This window comes from Drosophila rhopaloa, unplaced genomic scaffold (assembly GCF_018152115.1).
Source record: "Drosophila rhopaloa isolate 14029-0021.01 unplaced genomic scaffold, ASM1815211v1 contig_182, whole genome shotgun sequence".
NCBI classification, from domain to species: Eukaryota; Metazoa; Arthropoda; class Insecta; order Diptera; family Drosophilidae; genus Drosophila; species Drosophila rhopaloa.
The window spans coordinates 199967-207123 of NW_025335064.1; positions in this window are offsets into that span (position 1 = coordinate 199967).

Below are 7157 nucleotides of genomic sequence, written 5' to 3' on the forward strand. Positions count from 1 at the left end.
TTAGGAACTGTAGGAGTTCGTTTTTGTGCCGGGAAACGCCGTTTGCGTTCCAGAAGCATATTCTTAAGGAGTCCATTTATACAGACTTTTGTTTGATCGGCAGTTCCATTAGAAGGCTCTGGTTTCGCAGTAGTTCTTGAAGGGAACTTTGAATCGTCATCATGACTTTGCAAGAGTAGCTAGTGTAGATTCTAGACCGCTAAGTGTTTGTGGGGGAAGAGTTTGGTTTTGCTGCGTAGAAGGTTGACTTGTTGTTTGGCCATTTTGGCTTAAGAGCGGAAAATCATTTAGGTTTGATATGGGTGGCTGTGGACGCAATGCTGCAGGTTGGGCGGTAGATGTTTGTGAGATTCCAGGGTAGCGGAGTGCGTTGGCAAAGGAGACACCAGGAGTGGTTGTTGATGGGGTGAAGATGTTTGGTTGGGCAGAGTGTTGAGCCGCGAGTGGATTACTGCGTCTCTGATTTAGGCGGCTCTTGAGTTCTTTGTAGACGGGACAGCCTCGGTAGTTGGCAGTATGATTTCCCCCACAATTACTGCATTTCCTCAGAGTAGGGTCTTCTTTGTTTCCCAGGCATGCTTCAATGCAATGCAAATCTCCACAGGCGACACAAACTGGACGCAGGGTGCAGTAGGTTCTTGTATGCCCGAACTCCTGGCAGTTTGTACACTGTACGGGGCCGTTCCGCTTATGCGGTTCCTCTACGGTGATTCTTCGGTGAAGGAGATATTGCAGATTGTAAATAGGATGCACTGCATTTTTCTTTAGAGGTTTCGTCTCTGGGGCCAGCTCAGCTGCGTTGTCGATGAGTTTTTGAATAGCCCTCGCATCTGGTTGTTTGACCGATTTCAAATTGAAGAGATTTGAAATGCACTCCAGGAAGATTAAGACATCGTAGTCGTAACGTGCCTCTAGTCTTGACAACGCTTGCTCGTAATTCTCCCAGTGATTTGAAATGATTGCACAACTTCTGAAGCAGGACCTGCTAAGCAATTTAAGAGGTTATTGAATTTATCAATGGTTGCAATTTGCTGATCGTTGTGAATTAGATTTTTGTACGATGAATAGAATCGTTTGAATGTCAAATAATTCCCATAAAATCTAGGGAGTTGTAGTTTCGGCAGTCGTTGACTGTGACCTGGAGCTAGAGCGAATGTTGAGTCCAAATAACTTGCCTCTAGTGCATGTGTTGAACAAGGTGAAGTGCCATAATTTTTACCTTGGCTGCAATGAAATCGTCTTCCAACCGACCGCGATCGTCGTCAGAGCTGTCCAAGGATGCAATTTGCTTTTGAATTTGAGTCAGCTGGCGATAAGGTGTTCCTATTGACGCAAAACATTCCATAATCCTGCCTAAGGAATCTCCAATAGCTGCTTTATTAGTTTAATATCAACATGCTGCATCGAATACACGTTTCATAGTCTACGAAAAAAATTTTAGATTCTAGGAGCTCGAAACCTTGTCCGCAAAACCGTATTTGATTGCAGAATTTGCTTCTTCCAACGACGACTTACGATTTCTCAACTTATGGCTGGTCTACCCGAGTTTCGAGTTCAACCGGCATGCTGTTTTCTTCACACTGGATTGGATTATGCTGGACCTGTGACGATCAAAGCCTCTACAAGTCGGACACCAAAATTTGGCAAAGCTTGGTTTGCCTCTTTACAAAAGCGATACACATTAAACTGGTCAGCGATTTGACAACATCCGCATTTATAACCGTTTTCAAACGCTTTTGGTCTAGACGAGGGCCCATATCGGATTTATATTCGGACCACTTTTCATGAAGCCAAACGAGACTTTGCTGAAATGGAACGATTTAGAGATTTCTTGTCGAGTCACGAAATTAATAGGCATTTCACCCCGCCCTCAGCGCCGCAATTCGGAGGTATTTGAGAGACTGGGCAGCAGTGCATTAACATTCCAGGAATATTCGACCCTGATGATTCAGATTGAAGGGCTTCTGAATTCTCGACCTTTGTGCGCACCCTGCGATCACAGCCTTAACCCGCTAACCCCTTCTCATTTTCTAACAGGTCAGCCTCTTACTTCTGTACCAGAGCCATCTTTCCTGGATGTAAACATCAACAGACTGAAGCGCTGGAGACAATTCCAACAAGATGTTCAGAATGTTACTATAGACACCCTGGTTGTGCTGAAGGAGCCGAATCAACCGCCAAGCAAGTGGCTGTTGGGACGAGTCATACAACTTCATTCTGGTCAGGATCAGAAGGTCCGTGTGGTCACAGTTAAAACTGCCAGAGGAATCTACAAGCAGCCCATTACGAAAATTGCTGTGCTTTCTTTGAAGGCCGGTATGTTGAGAAATAAATCCTTCATTTACTATCTGCATATAATCGCACCTAGTTAAACGCTCATTATGTTTTGTTTTATAATCGCACCTGGTTAAATGCACATCATTGATTTGTTTTCTACACAAAAGCTTTAAGCTCACACGCATAGCCGAAAGATATGCATTAGTATTGAAATATCACTCGTTTTTCTGCATTCTCTTTTCAGTGATTTGTTCTTAAGCTCAGTAGATAATAACGAAAAACTTTCGAAGTGCCAAAAGATTTATTATCTGAAATCTTATTTATTGGTAATTGACTCTGCCGACGAATGTATCCGAGGCCTACACGGTCTGAACTGTGACAGCCGCGATTTGTAGCTAATTCATATTTTGCTATCAAAGTTAGACCACGGAATTAAACAAGCTTGTGCTAACTTTACTGTGTCGTCTAAGGAAGACGTCACCATAAATGATCTAATCACATTTCTTTTCGCTCATTGTGATACTTTGAAGTCCTGTCAGGATATACTCGTAATGCAACCCTCAAGACCATGCAAGTGGATCAAATCAGTCTTCACGCGACTGTATATATTGTTAAGGACAGCACAATATATATGCATGTACCAGGGATACTAAACCTTGGTTTTGTTGCCTAAGTCGATCGCATCAAGTCAGGGTTTGAAATTCTTCGTACACTTTCCGTCAGTGCAACGCTAAACATCACACGCTAGTCCACCCGAAGGAGTCAAGATTAGTTCCAATGGCTTCCGCCCATAAGTCTGGGCTTTTTAGCCTCAAAAAGCCTGCCTTGCGAAAACAATGTATTCGTTTGGTTGATTTTTCTGGTTTTTCTTCCACCCGTGCCGACTTACCAGGTTGGCACGTTGATGTTTAAAATTAATTAAATTTGACTTAAGAATAGACCATAGAAAGGGATTTCAAAATATGAACTCAAATATATATAAACATATATAAATGAATCATGGCAAACCTTAAAAATATTGGACTCAAACCTAACTAGTGGGATCTGGTTTTGTTTTGCATTCGAATTCACATATGAATGGAGATCATTGTAGTCGAAGCTCTGTTCTCGACGAAAATTCACATCTAATGAAGCATTTTCAGTCTTGATGGGTGCTGGCATTCCTAAATTGCTGAGAACTTTTTTTGCAATAGCTAAGCACTTGTCTTCAATGTTTATCAACGTTTCGTTTTAAATGCCTTCTGTATATGCCATGGTCATATCTACATTTTCTCGACGTACTCTATGCAAAATATCTTCAGTCATATGTTCCCGATATCTTTCCCATAGCTCTGTTGGAGCAAAGGCATGCAAAAAGCTCTCGAATTTGCAGTGTTGGTCGCATCATTGACATGCACTGCGGAAGGTGGGGTGTGTGATGCCGTTTACATCTTTCAAATGCTTGAAAGACCTCGGACGAGCTACATTTACCAACAGCATTTTAAGGAAAAATCATTCATTTGGATTAGGATGTACTGTATATATTCTCCCAATTGTATTTTCTGAAAATGCCACGTTGTCCGTCACCTTGCTGCCCTCGTTTACGTTGCCCAAATGCTTTTTTAGTTACATTCCACGTGTAATAGGACGGCACTTCAGAATACATCAGTGTTCTGGCGAAAGCATCTTCCTGACATAATTTGAAGAAAGCTGTCAGAGTTGTATCAGGTTGATTGATTATTCTTTCTTGTACGTTAGCATATGTAAAATAGATTTACTGATGAAACAACTGACGGCATTTCAATATAAAATTGTTGTCGTTCCTCCTAATCATGAAACAGCATGCGTAAAAATTCATTGCGCTTTTTTTTATATTTGTTCCCTCGCCACTGACAGGATCTATCATCTTCACATGATATCCATCACCACCATTCCAGAAAATAATTGAATACTGCAGTGCATCGTAGCAACGGTGAGTTCTGCGAAGTTTAGCAATTTGTTATTTCGTCGCTGGAGAACAATATCCCGTGGTTGAAACTGATCTCATACTGTGAAATTCCTTTTAATTAATTTTTAAACTTTATAGCCTGGCAGTGTGTGCAGACCTGACTCATTTGGCCAATAACAACATTGAAACTTTCGCTACAGTCAACTGCTGGATTATATCTGAATGCAAGACGTTTTTATTGTATATTTTCATCTGATCTTAACAGTTCACGCGCTTCAGCTACCCTTGTCCTGTGGCGTTCCATACGTTGAGAACGAATCGAATCTGTTGCTGAAGATCGCGCCAGCCTATATCCAAATCGATTTCGAGTCTCAACACATTTTTATTTTTGTTTTTCTTTTCTGCCTGGCAACTTAGGAGTGCTGAGTAGATACAAATCTAATTGTGACCTCAGCACATGTTGTGTCAAAATTTTGGCTCAAACGGTTCATAACTTTTGGAGTACATCGTCCACGAACATACGCACAGAGTCGATTTCGAATCTCAACACATATTTTGTCTCAATTCTTGATTTTACGGTTCCTATCTCCTAAAATCAATTAGCCTCTTTTTCATAATCATTGAAAATTTAATATTTAATGTAATGTATTATACTCTTGATAAAAAGACACGCGGTTATCCATTTACATCTTATTCTTTATTCTCCGCTTTCCTTCTTTTGTGTTTCATATTTTAAGTCGTTCCAATTCCATTCCTCTTGTCATCTTGACTTACGATATTGTATATAAGTATCGATAACATAACATGTCCCTCCTATATTTTGTGTTTCAACTCATAATTTTAAAGCTAGGATAATTTAATTCTTAGACTTTAATCTTAAAGCATGTGTGAAGAGAATTGAATTGAATTGAACATTATTAAAGTAAACTTAATTACATTTAACGATAGAGTGTTTAAGACTATTTAAGATTACTAATTTCAATATATTTAAAATGATTTTAAAGTGTGTTACTTTGGATATGTGTGTGGCTTGACCTTTTCCTCCACACGAGGTCTTAACTCTCTTTTGGTTGGAATTATTTCAACATTCTCAGTGGTGTCATTATTATCGTTTGGAAATTCACTAGAATAGTTGCCTATGATGGGAGTGTCATCCTCATTATGTTCTCTAGTTTCTGAACACTTTTCATTATTTTTTATTTGATCCATGTGACGCTTTATTTCACGGTCATTGTTGGATAAAACACCACTGTAGGATCGAGAGCCTAACGGCTGTTTAACAGTCGCCTGAGTCCAACTTGCCTTGTTAGGATTTGTGTAATCTCTGACTAGCACTTCTTGTCCTGTAAAATTTACGTTGCGCTTGCCCTTATAGTTTACAATTGATTGCTGCTGTCTACTTTCTATGCGCTCTGTAACTTTGGGTGGTTTCATAAACGAGAATCTGGTTTTTAAAGTTCGAACTAAAAATAACTTAGCTGGTGATTCTCCTGTTGTGCAATGAACTGTGTTTCTGTAGTCTATCAAAAATCTGTTCAAGACGGTGTCAAAATCTTGACAGCTATAACCTTTCATGTTTGCGTAAAGCGATTTTTTTACAGTTTTTACGAAATTTTCAGCTTGTCCGTTTGTCGAAGGGTGTCCAGGAACTGTCAAACTGTGCCGTACTTCATAATTTAACATTAAAGTTTTAAAATCATTAGAAGTAAACTGGCGATCATTGTCGCTCACTAAAATATCTACTAAGCCGTATCTGCAGAACAAGTCTCTTCACATTCTTATAGTAAACGATGAAGTAATCTCCTTTGTTTTAAAAACTTCGACCCATTTCGGGTAAGAGTCAATGACTATAAACAAATAAAAGTTTTGAATTGGTCCTGCAAAATCTATGTGAATTCGGCTCCAAACTTGACCGTTTGATTTCCAAGGGATTAATAAACCCTTTTCTGGACTAGACTGCAATTGTTGACATGGTTCACACTGTCTGATCAGTTCTTCTATTTGTGTATCCATTCCTGGCCACCAAATATATGAACGTGCTAAACTTTTTTGTTTTAACAATTCCTAGATGAGATCTGTGCATCTCATGTAACACTACTTTTCTTAGTTTGGTGGGAACTACTACTCGATATCCCCATAAAATGCAATCAAATTCTACTGACAATTCACTAGCTCTGCTTTTAAAACTAGAAAAGTCCTTACTGGTTATTTTATATAAAGAACCATCCTTAATTGCTTCACAAACTTTTGATAGTAGTAGTAGGAGAGATCCTATCCTGGTTTCTCGTGAAATATCTTTAAAATTTATTTTGAAGATGTCGTTGGCTTGAATGAATTGAATATAGTTATTTTCCTCAAAATCTTTAGCCTTCCTCAACTGTGGCATTTTAGACAGATCATCTGCTATATTGTTCGGACCCTGTATATACTCAACACAATATTCAAAATAACGGCCCACCTTTGCACCCGTGCGGATGCCATCTGGGGTAATCCTTTTGTTTCTCCAAAAATGCCCAATAGGGGTTTATGGTCTGTCCTTAGAGTAAACCTATTTCCCAAAAAGTATTGTTTAAGTTTGGTAACACAATAAATAATTGATAAGGCTTCTTTTTCAAGAGTGCTGTAATTGTGTTCACTTTTCGACAAAGCTCTAGAGACAAATGCTATTGGTTTAAGTCCGTCAACAAAGCGGTGCGACAAAATGCCACCCACTGCATTGTTGCTTGCGTCAGTTGTCAAAACAATAGGTAATTCTGAATTAAAATGGACTAATACCTGGTCTGAAGTTACGTCTCTCTTAATCGCATCGTATGCCTTTTGGCATTCCTGAGACCAATCGAATTTTACCCCTTTACGAAGTAATAAATAAAGTGCTCTCATTTTCTTTGCAAAATTATGAATGAATTTAGAATAATAATTGACCATTCCAATAAAGGCACGAAGCTCCGACACA